At 39.4% G+C, this 17,034-nt stretch overlaps 1 long non-coding RNA gene across 1 annotated transcript in view; it reads right to left on the reverse strand.

Moving 5' to 3' along the window:
* Window positions 1-2,252: 2,252 nt before the first annotated feature.
* The window catches only part of LOC128852598 (uncharacterized), a 29,906-nt gene continuing 15,124 nt past the window's right edge, over window positions 2,253-17,034 (reverse strand). Inside the window, exon 3 of the long non-coding RNA XR_008450576.1 lies at window positions 2,253-4,526. This is a non-coding gene — a long non-coding RNA (uncharacterized LOC128852598). The remainder of the gene's footprint in view (window positions 4,527-17,034) is intronic.

Genomic DNA, 17,034 nt, shown 5'->3' on the forward strand with positions numbered 1-17,034 from the left:
GAACCTATGTTGCCAGAGCCCAACCTTTGAACACCCCAAGTGATAAACGATGATCAGCAACTCCAACATATGTTTAAACCTGGACTCCTGTCCTAATGTTAAAATCTCAGAGGTTTGCCCCAAGGTGTTTTACAGCTTCCCTGCAATATTAGCTTTGCACAAGTGACACTGGCACTGCAGACCTGCCTGCCTGTCCATCCCAAGACCAGCCATTTAGAATATATTTTGAGAAAAACCCATTTCAAACTCTGGTTGAGGCAAAATTGAGATTAAGCCTCTCTCTCATTCTATCTCATTTGTTTGAATGTAAAGCATTTGCAAGCTGGTATATGATTTTTCTTCCATATATGAAAAAGGATAATAAAAAGCATTACCTGCGCTATGACACTGAATGAGTTCTACATCAGAGTTATGCTCTTAGGCACTTCAGGTGGGAAGGGGAACTAAGAGGAGGCTCAGCAAAGAATGCAATGTCTTTTTCTTTCCTCAGTAGCTCTGAGGTCTGTGTCCTGAGTAGAAGAGAGAAACAGAGCAAGAGGACATTATCCCAGCTGTAAAAACAACTTTACTCAGAGCATCTTTTGAATTAAAGTGAGCAGTAATTTTATATGTCTTACCATTCTGTTGATATGATACTTTAAAACAAGGGATCAGAATAAAAGATCTGAAATTGAATTGAGGAGACAGACGTTATTTTGAACTAAACAACTAATAATAAGGATATGATCTCTGCATAAAATGAAAGAAAATATGCGGAACTGGGATCCTAACAAAAAAATTCTTTTAATTCATTTTGAATGAGTCCCCCCATCCTTCAGCAGGAAAAGGCAGAGAAGGGGATAAGTGTTTGAAAGTCAAAACACTCCTTTGCACATCTCTAATGTTTTCCATTCAAGGATCTCTAGTGCTTTACAAGCTTAACGTGATTAATGTTATGCTCAGTAAGCAGTTCTACCTATAAAAATAGGTAGGTCTTTACAGGATTAGGGCTTCAATTTGTCCTTAAAGTGGTGAGCAGTGAATATCACTTACTGCTTTAACAGTCAGAGCCTTATAAAGAACAGACACTGTGATTTGCATGAAGAGCTGTCGAAATGAAAATTGTATTGGATTAACCTGAAACAAAACAAAAAAGTGCTTGCATTTGCAACAGGCTGCAAGTAAAAGAAAGCAGAAAGTTAAAAAATAAAGAGAAAGGATTAACATAATGAAACATTTCCTTTGATTCAAAAATGAAACATTTCTTTCTTACAGCTCTTGAAACTTTATTCTATAGAATAAAATGGAAATTATTTAAAAATACCAGTTAGAATTGAAATAATAATGATTAGAATGTCAGACTGAAATCTCTACTTTTCTTTGTACACTGCATGATAATTTTCACTCTATAAAAAAAAATTCTGTGGTAGGAAGTGTTCATCCAAGTGCGGCTGCATCCCGCTTTGCTGTGTCACACTGCCCTCAGCACGAAGGCACACCTCAGCATCTCTGGGCAAAGAAAAAGATTATGGCAAAGAATACCATAAATGGCCTTGGAAACGTGGCTCCAATGACCACTGTGCAAACAGCTGCGGTCATGAAAGATCATTTGCACCATAGACATTTCCCACCATCACCTAGTCAAGAGAGCAGAGGGGCTCGACAGTCCACCCAGTGCCACCCTCTCCCAGCACCGAGCAGGAGCGCGGAGCATCCCGCAGCCAGGGGCAGAGCCTCGCCGAGGGTGTCACTGTAATTAGGCCCTCTGTTCCTGCCCTCCTCCAGTCTACACCGGCTGCGGGGTCTCTACTGTGGTCCCTGCCGCAGCCATCATGCGTAGGGAGGTGTGGGGCAAATGAGGCGGTGGTACATGTTCTCTTACCCAAAGAAAGTGTCAATTACGGCATGCATCTTACTCGTGAGCCCTCAGCAGAGTGGCTGTTCAGCCTTAATTAGGAGGGGTTTTAAGAGTCAGGCCTTACACAATTCTTGCTCAGATCCTGGAGGTGCAAATTCTAGAGCAGATCAACTAGGACCACCTGCACCCCAGGTTGGCAGCCACCGTGGACTGAAGTGTTGTTTCGACTGCTGGATACCGCAGGTCCACTTGCCCTCGTGCCCAGGCTGGCCACATCCCTTCTCCCCTAGACATCTGGCTTACTCACATCTCTTGCTACACTTTCTGTATGCAGGTCCCACAGACAATTGCTCTTTCTTTTTTTTATTTATTTTGAGTTAGTTGGGGAAATATCTAGGACTCTGAAAAACTTGCTCATAATTTTTTAATAAAAGCTCAGTCAGAGAATAAGCAATAGCAGAACCACCCACACGGAAAAGTGCTGAGGAGTCAAATGGTGAGCGTGCTGCTGTCAGGGACTTCAAGAGGGTTTCGGCAACTGTGTACCAAAACCGGGGCTGAGAAAGTCTAAAATGTTTCCTGAGGTGCGCTACAAGCTTGACAGAAGAATAGATTATGAAAGTAGTTTTTAGAAGAAGTCATTAAAAACATATATATATAAAGTCATCTTAAAACAATTTAAATTTAATGCAAAAATTATGTGTAGAGCAAGCGTGTGCTAAGATTACTCTTAGTATAATTTACTGCTAAACAAAACCGTGTTTAAGAAGTACCCTATCCACTCTAATGAGTTGAAGAATGTTACGTTTTCAATGATGTGCAGAATCACTGAAACATTTTTACATTTTTACAGTAGCTCAATCATTTTATTAACAACATATATGAAGCTATGAAATCTAACCTGATGAAATATAGTTTCTATATCCATCTTTACAACAGAGCAGATGATGGGTTCTGTTTACTTTTAAAGCTGTAGGTGTTTTCAGGGCTGCAGAAGAGCTTTTGGCCAAATGACTTTGTGCTGCAGTTCAGCAGAAATAAAGAGAATATAACTTCTTTTCCAAATAAGTCATTCATAGAAATGAGATGAATTTTAAATTGAAAAGAACAGCCTATTTTAGTATTTCAAAATCCATGATTAAACACAAAAAGTGATGAGGAACTCAACTAGTTACAGAAATTTGGAAGTCCCTAGCACAGGTTTTTGAGCACATTTGCAAACACTTGTCTCTGGGGATTTTCAAGACTGCCCACAGGTCACTCTGTGTCCATTGATTTCTTTGGACGCAGGCACCCGATTGCTGGTGTAGTTTTGAAAATTTCATTACGCCTCTATTGCAGATTTGGAGTCCTAAAACCTCTTTCATAACAGGAAACAAATTTCCAGTTTACTATGGGTAGTTAGTACTAACATAATGCTAATATATGTTTTAATAAATTATGCTATTTGGTACATTAAAAAAGGGGGTTACTAATAGTATATTTTTAAATCTCAATTTGACAACTGTAATTATATATTCAGCTTGATACAAATAAAAAAACCCTCTTATCTGCTAAAATTGATCATGTAGTGAACTGTTTTCTAATGCAAGTTAAGGTTTCTACTGTAGAATTTAAATAAATATACGTTAAACTTTCTGCTTAAATAAACACATATATGAAGAGTACATAGCAAGAAATATCCATCTGGAGAAATGGCTACATGCAGTTGCAATTTTGAATGATTATACACACCAGTAAACATTTTTAGAATAACAATGAAAATTGCGTATGCAAACCAAGATTAAAAGTGATTATTCGAGTCAAGGTTCCATCATTCAGATCTGTGATTTATAACACTTTGATTTACACGACAATTCTTTGTGTTTACAGTATTTTCCTCCAATGCTGTTAAGTTCACACGTTGAAGACATATAGACGTACTGAGCTGCAAAGATGTCTTTCTAGTCTCTCTGATTCCATTTTACTCATCTGTTAAAAGGGAATAAAACTTTTGTCTTTTATAGGTGAAGTTACCATGCAAATGCAAATGATATTACACAGAATGGTAATTGAAATGGTAAAGAAGCAAAGGGTTTTAATAAAACGATAATTCGAGACACATGCAAATGTCCCTGTGTGAATGTTGATTGAAATAAGGAAAGTTAAGAGTGAATTTTACGTGCCTATAGAAAAATGGATTGAATGCTAAGAGTAAATTAAGAAGTGCTCAGGCCAGGGGACAGAGCTGTCTCAGAAATGGATAAAGAAAGAACTGAAATATTCCTTTGAGGTTTTGGGACAAAGGATCTCTCAGTCCTTGATAACAGTGCAAAGCAGGTTGGGGAATAGACTGTGGGAAACACAGGCATAGTGGAACTTCAAAAGACCCAAGAACTTGAAAAAGTTGAAAATGCAGTTAGCGACGGATTTGGATGTAAGAAGGAAAAAAAGCAATAGTGAGCGCAGCTGGATATGAACTTTGATGTTGAATTACACAAGGTTTAAGAAGAATTAGGTCCTTTAGAAGACACTGTCATTGGAAATTCTGAGAGGTGACTCCAGGGCAGAGCAAGGGCCAAGATAATCTCTATGCTCCCGTGCCCAAAGCTCCTGCTGGCAGCTTGTTCCAGCAGAGGTTGGTCCAGGTAAGCCTGACACATCGCTGCATAGATTCTCACAGTTCTGGGACCTGCCAGCTCTGAGGTGCCTAAATGAAGTCAACAACAGAGATTAAGGAACCAGTGAATAATGTTGCCCATTATTTACCTAGGAAGCATTATTGCAAAATCCTCAACAGCCTTTTCCCAATTAACTTGTGCTACTCTGTGCTGTAGCCTGGTGCTAAAAAGTGCACAATATCCTCAGCTGCCACTGGGATCCGGGCAGTCCTCTTGCCCGGAATGTGTAGCATGTTCTCAGCATCTCTCAGGATGTGGTCTTCAGGCTCTAGTTCACAAACACATGCGCTTAACTTAAGCATGTCAGTAGTCCCATTAATGCTGAAGTACTTAAAGTTAACCATGTATGTAATTGTAGGGCTGGTTCCTTAATTAGCTATACTCATCCTTTAATCCTCCCTGTCTTTTAACCTCTGTACTGTTACGTGCCTCAATTTCTTTAATCAGATAATGAACATTAAGAAAGTGATTGTTTACTGCTTCTGCTCCAAGACCTGACCTAAAAAAGATGGACCATGTGTAGAGATTTATTATTAAACATGATAAAAATAAAATACAATGGCATAAAAAGGTGCTTGCAAGTTGTGAAGACCACCTTCATTTTCATTCTGTTTAAAAAAAAAAGACTTTTCACACTTCTTGAAGCCATGCATGGATTTCTTGATGAGTTTAAAAATTGCACCTTCTTTGTATGATAAGCTTCCATGTTTAAGTAAAGTCCTATCACACTGTCAAAGACGCAAATCAAAAGCAAAGCAACATGAAGATACCTCACATAAAACACAAAGAATAACCACGTTGAAGCAAAGCCCAACAACAACAAATGCCAGAAAGAAAATACAATTAAGTGCTAGAAAAATGAAACAGTGTGTAGAGGGGAGAAGAGTGGGAAGAAACTCTGGCAAAAGTAGTTTTGAAGAGGGCATTTTCCAATTACTGCTTTTCATTAAAAGTGTCTGCTAGTTGCACTTGGATATGCTGGTTGCATTGCGTGCTTTCTGCCAATCTCTGCTTATCAAGTCTTAAGGCTGCCAGGAGGGCAGGAAAGCACATTTGCAGTCGTCAGGTTTCATTGCCTTTTCTACTCCATTGACCTATTTTTTCTGCTAACCTTTAAATTTTCTCCTTTTCTTAGTTCAGCACATTAGCATTCCTCCAAATTTTTAATTATTCTCCCTGGTAACTCCCTGGAGCCCTCTGCTTGAACTTTCTTTCTCCGCTTGCTTTGCTTCTAAGCAACGAGCACCTATACTATACTTCACTGGAGTCTAACCCCCCGTCGTTTTCTTGACTCATCTGTATGCTGCAAGCTGTCCCTTTTGGAGAGTTGCCTTACAGTTTGAAAACATTGGGAGCCTATTCTTCCTCAGATAATTTCCCTGTCAGGTTCACTGCTGTTGGAAACGGGGCTACTGACAGCATATGTTTTGAATTCAGCCATGAAAATTGCTTCATGATAATCTTTACCAAATGCTGCATTACATGGCACTACATTTGCTACTGGGCTGGGCATTCTTCTCTCTGTTTGCAAATCTGCTTTTATGACCATATTATTCTGAACATTTCATTTCATGCCTAATACTGAAAAAGGAATAAAGTATCACAGTAAAGCATTAAATGCTTACCTAAAAAGAGGATGCTAGCCTATCCAATTTTCTTACAGTATTGCTCACTTAATATAGTGAATAAGCCTGAGGTCCAATGTGGTTCCTTCGTAATATACACTGAACTATATCACTTCCTTCCTTAAACCAGTTTGCCACTGAGCCAGATGTACTCTACCCATCTTCTCATTAGTATGATCAATCTTCTTTCTGCTGATCAGAATTTAATCCTATTAAATCACTAGGCTTGCAGTAAATACGTATCATACACACACATGCTTGCCACAGCAGATTACTCTTAACTGCCTTTATTTTTAGAACATGCTCTCAAGGCTCTCCCAGGCTAATTTGTACAACCCTGCCCGGTGGCTGCAGGAGGCTGGGAGCAGCACAGCCCTCCCGTGGAGGGGGAGTGGAGTGCAGGGACAGTGTGAAGGACACAGACACCCTTTCTCCATGACTCTGTGATCCAGGAGTGCAAATTCCACGCGGTTTGTGGGCAGGTCAGAGGAAGTGGCATGGATATCATGGGTCTGCTTTCCACTTTATACAGCTACTCATGGCTATGCTGGCAGCTGGGAGAAGTCCTCTCCTATGGTCTTTTTCCATATATCCTGCTAAAGTCCAGTTTTCTCAATTTTATTGAGATTTTTGATTATATGCCCTGAAAACGAAATAGAGTGATAAGGTCTTTGCTAGGGGAGAAGCTTTCCAGGTCATTTAGTAATTTGTAGCTGACAATGTTTCGACTAGTTTGGGTCACTAGAGGGTGCAGATCAGCCTTCTCAGTCTGGACATTTGTCTTGTGACATATAGACCCAGAAAGCCTCCTGATATATGGTATTAAGTACTTCAGAGAGGAGGCATCAATTACTCATTTTGAATCTGCTTACATGTGTCCAGTTTTACTTTTACAAGGACACTTTTCTTTTTACAAGCACGCACTACCCAGGTGCTATGTTACATAGGATAAGGCATTTTATCCCTATTCCTGCCATATAAAAGGAAAGATTCTGTAAATATAACCATTAAATAGAATAGCAACATGAAAAGTTAGGTATGGCTTATTTTTAGTCTTAAAGCAGCATGTTCAAATTACATCACCTATTTTAAAAATAGAGTACAACCCAAAGAGATTTTTAGCCTGTAACTGAGATTTTTCAGGTACTCTGTACAGAATTTTCAGTAGATTCTTATTTCTTTCTGCTTGTGGCTTGCCAAACTATTCCCACCATTTTACTACTTCCAATAGCAGTTTTATTATTTAATGATCTCTGAACTTTTTAGGATTAACAAAGTGGCAAAGACATAACATTACATTTTAATTAAAGGGTTAGTAACCTCTACATTTGGGCAGATAAAAACCTGCTACATAAAGGGTGTCTTCTGAGATATAAATACACAATTGCTAGTGTCTCTCACATTTCATGTAAAAACATGACTGTTATGTCTGAATCTTTTTATTTTTTTCTGTGGCAATAGTTTTAGTTGACTTTTTCTTCTGGCTGTTGTAATGAACAACTTGGATTTAGAAATATTCTTATTGGGGAAACTAGTGGTTTCAAAAATAATGAGGATGAGAAAACTTCCCTTGTTCTCTGTGCAGACTGGACTCTTAATGAGAGTTAATGGTGATGAGCTGCAAAGCAGAATGATCCAGCAGTGTTCTCCTGAAGGGAAATCACTAATCATCCCAGGATTTGCACATGACACCATCCTGAAACCTCTCACTGAATAAAAGCATCTGTCCAGAGCTTAATTAACAAAAAGCTATGCATTTAAGACTACTTAAGACAGTTAAGATCAGTCAATCAAGACTGTACTCTGAGTTCACATGGTCATTAGTGGTACTATTGAAGATCTAGGCTGTTGCAACAAGGAAGCAGAGAGAGTGTTTATAAACTTCGGCAGATGTGCTTTCTGTATGCTATGGATAGCTGGATTCACTTGCTGGCCCACATCTAGATCAATAAACACTATTTGATCTTTGACTCACCCCACACATCATTTTTCTATTTACCTTTCTGAAGAGAAACTACTTTTATGAAATAGTCAGGAGTTACGGTGTGAATTTAATTCTTCATAGTACTCAAATCTACCATTCTGTACAGGAGTCAAAATGTCATAAAGCCTTCTTAACCACATGAAAACTAATGCCCCATGCAGGCTATCCGACTTCCAGGAATGCATATAACAGCGTAATTATGTCAGTGTAGACAGCATCTGGATTCCAATTTGTCTCTTGTTATTTTTATGTCTGCAGTCTCCACTATGGATCACAAGTTCTCCTCCACAGAAGTGGATTGGCCACTAGAAACCTGAAACAGGTTCAATAACCTGTCAGGAAATGGGGCTGCAGATATCTAAAGCCACTGACCCTTAGTCACTCTGTGTCAGGAATAGAGAAATCTGAGCAGTGAAAGAGGATATTGTAAAACCAGAAGAATTAAAGGAAAAGCATTGACTTTTTCTACTTGAAAAAAATTATACAATGATAGGAAGCTGCTAGCACAAAAGTGGAAGGTAGATGCAGCAGTGTTTTCCTTTTCCCAAAGACAAAAGAAAAGACAAAAAAAAGAGTGCAGTGTTAGAGAAAGCATCTCTCTGAGGACTGGATGACATGGAGGAGAGACTCAGTGTAGATGCAGGGCCTCAGGATGTGGGAAACGTCCCTGGCTCCAGGCAGAGCTGGCACAAAGGTGTGTGCTCTCCAGAAGTCATATCCACATGGGAGCTCTGCTTTTGGTCGATTGTGAGCGGTGCAAAGTGGATGAGCTCTGGTGAATCAGTGCTTGGCTCTGCTCACCCGTGTAAGGTGCCCCTGCAAAGGCAGCTGTGATAAAAACACTGTGAGGTGGCTCTGAATGGAGTCTGATGAGCATGGTAGGACTTCCCAAGAGCATCCAGGGCAAGGACAGTGCTAGTCAGAGGCAGACAGTTCTCATCTCTAAAAAGGAGGAACTTCTGCAAAAAAGTGACTATCCAGCAGGGAGATGCCATGGGAGCTGCAACGGTAGTTTGTAAGCAGATATATTTCAAAGACTGATACTGTATGGATTATTTACATGAGGATGCCATTCAGAGAAAGTTATGGTGGAAATTTAAAGCACACTTAATTCCCCCATGTGGATGTCTCCTTATAGTGGAGCACAATGCAAGGTAGCACGAAATAAGACTTTGCTTTTGTTTGGCTGTGGAATTCCACACAGAGCAATTGCACAAGAATTGATTCTATTCTGAGCCAAACTGAGGAGAGAGACAGTTCAATCAAATCTTTGTTAGTTCTAGTTCAGTAGTCCATGCCCAGGAAAAGTAAAAAAACCCCAATGAACAAACAAACCAACCCAAAGATAAAAAAAAAAACAAACAAACAAGAAAGCCCAAAAATCGGGTAAAAAAATAAAACCATCATTGGGTGAAAATACCTCAATCAAAATTCCTAGTCTAAGGTAGATGTTAAAAATCATGTTCTTTCACTCATGAGTTAGGGACATACATCTCAGTATCATGCTCTTTTTTTAGTTTGTTCATATACAATATATTCTCTGAAAAGCAAATACAATACATTTCTTTTAAAGGTAACTTTATAAGCAAAGAGAGTTCTTTTCCCTAAGGAAGACATGTTTCAGTAACTTGCCTATATTCCCTGCTAAGGTGTAAAAGAAAAAAAAATCACCGCATTTTCCTGTCTTTTAAATTATTTTTGTATTTAATTTTTTTGCTTCTACTGTTCTTGCTGTTTTCTGAACATAAGTGTCCAGATCAGTGAAGTCCTTGGCTCTCCATTAATCATTAGCATTTTGAGACAGATTCATGTCAATGACCTATGGATTAAATCACTGTAGCCCATTACCAGTCTACCAGGATATTTTGCCCTAGTGTTAAGTTTAATTTAGCAAAGCTGTCCTCCAGTTTGTGACCTTCTGCATTTATTGTTTAAAAGGAATTAATCCTAAAATAATTAATGCCAGTTTATAATGCTATCATGTATCTATAACACTTCTGTTCACTCTAGCTATAATTCTAGCTATAGCATGGTTCACTTTCTGCTATCCATTGAGGTTCAATCCTTGTTATTGTAATTCACAGTCAAAGATACCTGTCAACACATTGTTCCTTTTGCTGGCGGATAGTTCATGCAACAATGGAAGCTATCTGCCAAGCGGCACCTATCTTTTTAATAATTCAAGATATTAAATAAATAAAATGGTGTTTGTACCTGCTGACTTATTTTCTTTAAACTCACTCATCCCTTTCATACACATTTCATGGTAAAAGCTGGAGGTTAAGAAATGCTGATTTGTCATCACCACAGAAACTGAAGTTGCAAACAGGGTAAACTTTGTTTTTCTAAGTTACTGTTTCCTGACAGGAGGAATGACAGTTTTGACCCACTGTCACTCTGAGAGTGAGAAATGTGTGAATGAGAATGTGTCACTCTGAGAGTGACAGTTGCTCAAGTTAGCCAAGATATGTGCATAAAGGTATTTATACTGTCTGTGTTATTAAAAAGTTACAATGAAATTCAAATCCATTCATATGGAATCAAGCTCAACACAGTGTTTTTTAGAACATGAATTATTTTGACTTTTTTTAAGTAAAAAAAAATCTCCACATCCTGTATGTTATTAACATTCAATTCTTTAACATTTCAATCGAGTTTGCTCACTATGTAAAGTTCATGTATGTACAAAGTGTACTTTGAAACAGAAAACTACAGTTTGTTGTTTTAGAGGTGAGGAACTGACCCACAGGGACCAAATCCAGATCCTCAGCAGCTGCTTAATGATCTTCATACCACCAAGGTGACTGCAATGTTGTTTGGCCACTCTGAGGATGCGACCTGGAGGAACTGTCCTGTGCCGTAGATGGAGTCTTTAGCGACTGATCATGAATTTGAATCTTTCATACCTATGCCCTAAGCATAAAGCTATCCTTCTATTTGATTTTTTAATATCTACATCGAATATTGTTTTTCAGTCACCGTATACTTGAATAATCAAGTGTATTTATCGAGATGGAGCCTGAAATGTGAGAGTTCACTGTTCTGTACTCCCCTGCCCATCAACCTGTGAAAAGGCAATAGCTATGATTCACAGATAACATGACTATTAACAGCTCTGTCTGCTGCTTTTGACCAGTGGCATTATGTCACACACGGTTTTGATATCAGAATTGAAAGCAGCAGGTATCCACTTCAATTCATTTTTCCCTTACTATTTCAGACATGTTATATCTGGTTAGATAATATATGTCGCAGCTCATCATAAAAGCAACAACGATTTTGATAGCTAAGGCATAGTCAATAAAAAAAACCAAAAGCAAACCCCAAACCAGAGAATCAATAATGTAGGTAAGAGCCAGACCTGCTGTACATGGAGAGGCAAGGAGAGATTACTATCTTCCTCATGTATAGCCTCTTCCAGCCTGAGGGTTTTCAAAGTTCATCCAGAGTTAGAGCAGAAGTATTACTCAGTTAATACCGTGTGATGTGGATGATTCGAGTGATATAAATTTGGGTTCAGATGGTCAAAGTGCTGACATGGCCTTGTCATCCTCCAATATGGGGCGGTTAAATGAGGACTGATGTTCTGAGTAGAGAGGTACCAGTCTGCTGATTTCAATGGCAAACCCCCACTGTTAGAGATCAGTTTAGCCTTTTACAAAAGATCAAGTTTGGGTTGGTTTTTTTTCAGATGGTGTTGTCAATTACAGCTCTTTTGGAGGGATGACAAAATGAAACACCCACAACGAGAGAGGAGAAAACCAGCGCTGGCATGAACAATAGCTTATGTCTCTAAGACCGTCTCCGACCTGCAAACCATAGGCTGGAGAAGGAATGCACTTCCTATTACCTTATTGATCCCTCTGGATACAGCGAATGCCTTCTAGTCTTAAAATGAAGTTGCTTCTTTTGATGACAGGTTCACAGCATCACGGACAAGAGTCACAGATGAGAGTAAAAGGGGTGATGTCATTTTGCTCCCTCTGACACACTTCTCACTCCAGCAAGGTCCTGAGCACTAGAGGTGGCTGGATGGGATGTCCATGATGATAAAAGAATATTTTGTTTGCTCCATCTGCGCTTTAAGCACTGATACCAAATTATACAGTCCTAAGGGCAATGGCTGAATAAATCTCACCTTTTTGTTGACTAATTTCTGACATAACATTTTTAGCCTCCAGATTCCTGTCTTTGCCCTCTATGAAGGGCTTTGTTCTTTCTAGCAATTTATGTAATGTGCACAACTAGAGTCTTAGTTCTTGCTTCATGACTTGGAGGCTACTACTTTTGGAAGTCCTGAAAGACTTTGTGCTTCCTGTTTCTGGAGCTTCTTGTACCCAAATCTCTAAATGAGTCCGCAAAGGCTTACCTCTGAATCAGACCATAAACCATGTTCATCTTAACGAGCTCCTTTTGCCATCACCAAAATAATTAAGCTACTACTTTGAAAGCCTAAGGGTTTTGCTAAAGACCAGAGGCTTTGGACTCATTAAGGAGGATTTAGGAAGAAATGAAGCACCCACATGCAAACTCATCTGCTCCTCTGTAACTTGTCAGGGGAAACAGTAAACTCAGAGTGCCTGGAATTTTGCTTGTGTATCCTAAATCTCCGTAGTGTGAGCAGACATGAGTCTTAGTCTCTCCCAGATTAATGGGTTGTGGGAGTTGGGCAAAGGCGTGTCATTAGTGCTCTGAGGCTGCCTTGTGGGTCTGCTCAGAATGGGCAGTGCAGGAGGAGAGCAGGGCTCCTCACTGCACAGCAGCTGCACTGAGATGAGAGGGAAGGGAAGGTAGTGCTGATGCTTCTTTCGCTCTCCTCTTTCACAGAATGTTAGTGATTATCCAGGAAACTTGCATTCAGCCCCCTCTCTACCTAGATCTACCTGCTGGAAGAGTGTTTTCAGCATTGGCCTAGGGTTATTTGAGATGAAGGCAAAAGTTCTTTTCCTCTCCTCCTGATCTGCTTTTGAAGTACTTAACCTCAAAAATAATGGAAGGAGGAAAGCAAAAGTGGGAGGAGGAAAGCAAAAGGGGGGGAGGAAAGACAAAAAGGGGAAGAAAAGAAGGAAAAAAGGATCATCTTTGGTTCTCAGGGGAGCAATGTGAGGCAAAACAAGATAATACACCAGCATAGAACTTATATCAGTAGGGTATTTCCTGCCGGTAGCCTTGTGGATGAAATGTGTTTCAAGGACTAATCTGAGACATGCCTGTAGTCTTTGGAGTAGGGACCAAAACTCTGTGCTCCTTTTTGAACTCCTATGCAAGGACTCTTCACCAGCAGAAAGGGGAGTTACACTATTTCTTATGTAACTTACATACTGACATGTGTTCTCCCTCCCTCACTCAAATTTGCCTTCTGGACTGCTTTAAAGCCCATACAAAATGCCTTGGAGACACAAAGATGAAGCCTGTAAAACCTCTGCGCAGGTACTGCCAGCAGCATGCCCGTGACTCCATGGATTCACGCCGTACAGCATCATTAGCACTTAGACTGCAAATTGCTTGGGCTAAAGATCCTGTCAGTTACTAGTTTTGTCAATTAGCGTGTGCAGCTATGGCATTTGAATGAATCATAATGCAGTATCAGACTGCCATGTGGCATCACTGGGCTACCGTGTCAGGCAGAACATTTTATACCACGAAATGAATTCAATGGAAGTGAAAAAAACACCTTGGCATATTTAAGGACAAGGATGTTTCTACTCCTTCTGTAAAAGTTGAGGGCGGGGGTGGGGGGGGGAGGAGAGAGGAGCGGAAGGGAAGTGATTGCCCAAGTGTGCACATATTATAAAGCTGTCATTTACAGGAATGAAGCAAAAATAAACTCCCTTGCTACTACTGACACATTCTAATAACCTGCACTGCTTGATGTAGAATCTGCATAGAGCTAATGACTTCAGGTCTTGCCGACCCTGTATGGCTCAGTTCCCAGAGTCCTACTGAGCGTATGGGGAAAATAGCCAGGTTTTGTGCAAACACAAATGTTTGTTTGAGCTGAGCCTAGGACCAATACAGTCTAACTATCATCTTGGGAAAGAAGTTGCGTTGCCAAGTAAAAATTTAATCTGGAAGCTGAGAGTCAGCAAGAAATAGAGTTGTTTCGATAGACAGCCTTCTCTGCTATGAAAAGGAGATCCATGGTAAGAGGAGCAGATTGTAAAAAATTGTACTGTGATGATATCTAAATACCTTCTAAAAAAAAGATTCATGATTTTAGTCTAGTCCTGAAGGGAATCTGCGGAACTGCAGGACCATTGGCACTGACGTGGGGATTGCAGACAGCACAAATCAGGCTCTAAATAATGGATCACAAAGAGAAGCCTCAAAAGCTACTTTTTATTGCTCTTTAGGGAATAGAGCAGACTATTATAAAATACTGCAGTGTTCTGAAGCTCCAATAACATCATGTAGTTTAAAGGAAAAAAAGCCTCAAGAAAGACAGGGAAAGCTCAGTGGCAGCGAGCTGGGTACAGCTACACCTCTGTACAGCAGGAGACAGTGGTTCATGAGGCAGGGGTGGTGGGATGCCCCAGAGATGGCCATGTCCCAGCCTCACCCAGTGCTCAGCACCCTGCCTCTCAACCTCATACGACATAATGTAAACTTGCGATGTCTGGGTGATTAAACTGGTCCCTTGCAATCCTGCAGTCTTCTCAAAATAAAGCAAAGTTAACTATATGGTCTGGTTAAACAAGAGCAATCATGGGATATTCAATTGATTGCTGCTATCATGTTTTATCTGAGCATGATCACACCAGGAACCATCCCTATTCCTTGTGTCAAAAGGGGAGGCATCATCTGCATAGAACAGCCTTTGTTAATTCAAAGCGGATTATGAATGCAAGACAGACCTATCCCCAAACAAAGCTCTACAGCATGCTTGTCTATAGCTTCAGGGTTTTTTTTCCCCAATTGATTTTTGGTTGGAAAAAAGCAACAAAATTAGAAGCTCGAATAGGACCAAATATAAATTAAACAGAGATTAAATACCAGAACAAATATAAATTTAAGTAGAGCAGAGAACAATCATTTATTGTCACCTGAAACTTAAACAGGCCAATAGCAGTGAACACTTGGCTGTCTCCAAGCAAACCAAGAGCTTGCTCGCCAGACTCAATCTCTGGTGACCAGCTCTTTGCAGCTACATGCAAGATTCAGTAAGAAAACAGATGGTACACTGGAGCTTTGCTTCATGAAGAATAATAGATGAGTAGCTAGAGCCTCTCAATCTCAGAGTGGCACACTCAGTGATCAGAATCCTAATCACAACTATGCTGTGATAAAAGAGTCAGGATGAAGAATGAATTAAGGTGGTTTGGTCCTTTTTATCAATAAAAGTAATAGTAAGATATATTCCTTACAATTCTTTAAGCAGAAGACGACTCACAGGAGTGATACATGCTGCTTATAAAGCAGTGTAAAGTGGGATAAATCACACTGTCCATTTAATGCTTGTATGTTTGCTGCCTCTGTGTTATCAACAAGATTATTCCCTACTTTCTGGCAAAATGGATAAGAATATATAAAAAAATATACAGAACAAAATTCTCCTTCTGGCATCTTTTGTCTCCTTACTGTGAAGGCTGGCACAGGTTAGGAAACAAATCATTTGCTTTATGTTGCACTGTTTAGTTATTATGATACATTATAGGCTAATGCAAGATTCCATCATCTAGAAATATTTGAGCAGGATTTCCATATTTGAAAAACAATTTCATGTCAAGAAGGTAGTAACAAGTGAAATAACATCAATATAACTAGAATATTAAGACAGCATAAAAGTAATGATATTGCAGCCTAAGGTATTAGAAAGAAATAGTCTAAATTATTCAGCAAATAAACTGATGTCATGCGGCCAACGCACTACATGTTTCATACACCCCAATTAGAATTGATGTAATAATAAATGTTGATTATTAAGTAATAAACACTGGCCAAACAAATGACTATAAACATAACTCAAATCTGCTAGGACAGCATATCTCTCTCCCTCTGGTCTGCACAGCAAATCTTTACACAAAGCAGAACCGTACAAACAATTTTTCACAAATACATTTCAACTCCTTTGTCCATCTTGCAAATACAGATCAAGCTGTCTCAGAAGAAGTAACTGAAAAATTTGTTCCACGCTATTTTCTCAGTGTGTTACCGTCTAAGATGTGATAATAATAGAAAAAAAAATTATGCTTACTTTGTGCTTATCTATATGAGACTGCACCACAGTTACCTATGGCGGTTATAATGAAATGTGATAAACTGTATAGGGAAGTCATGCATTTTTATTTATGTTGCAGCACCAAATTCATTTGGTAAAAGCAGACTAATTTAAGGACCTCATGTTTTTGTAACAGAAAGTAGATAATTATTTGTGATAGAGATTTTAATACTGAATTGAATCCCTTCACAAATTGTGTTTCGAACAGTGTGACAAACTGCAAGGCCTCATAGCTTTCATGAATTGCCATTCCTGCCTTCTTGTCTTGTAGATGATGTCAACTGATACAAAGCTGTATGATAGCACAGTTACTGGTAGAGAATTTGTCCTAACGGCTTCCTTCTAAGTCAGTGGAAATAGTGCATTTTCATCTTCAAATACAAGCTCATCTTGCCAACAGGTATAAAAATGGAGCTGAATCTTGGATCCTATGGGCTAATGCCAAAATGATTTTTTAACTAAATCAAGACTCTTCAGGGGGTCTTATACAGCCTTCAGACTGTGGGATGGGATTCAGTCTTGTTTCATATGCAAGCACTGCTAGAAAACCTATGTACTACCTTTGTAAGCCCCTTCAAGTCCTTCATCTTTTTTTTTTACCTCTTCTGTAATTCCCTAAACAGAACTTCTGGCATGGCGCTATTGCTGACCTGGTCTCAGAGTTGTTCTTTGATTTCTTTGTCTTGTGCAAATGTTCAGGCTGCATGAAG

This window comes from Cuculus canorus, chromosome 6 (genome assembly GCF_017976375.1).
Source record: "Cuculus canorus isolate bCucCan1 chromosome 6, bCucCan1.pri, whole genome shotgun sequence".
Classification (NCBI taxonomy): Eukaryota; Metazoa; Chordata; class Aves; order Cuculiformes; family Cuculidae; genus Cuculus; species Cuculus canorus.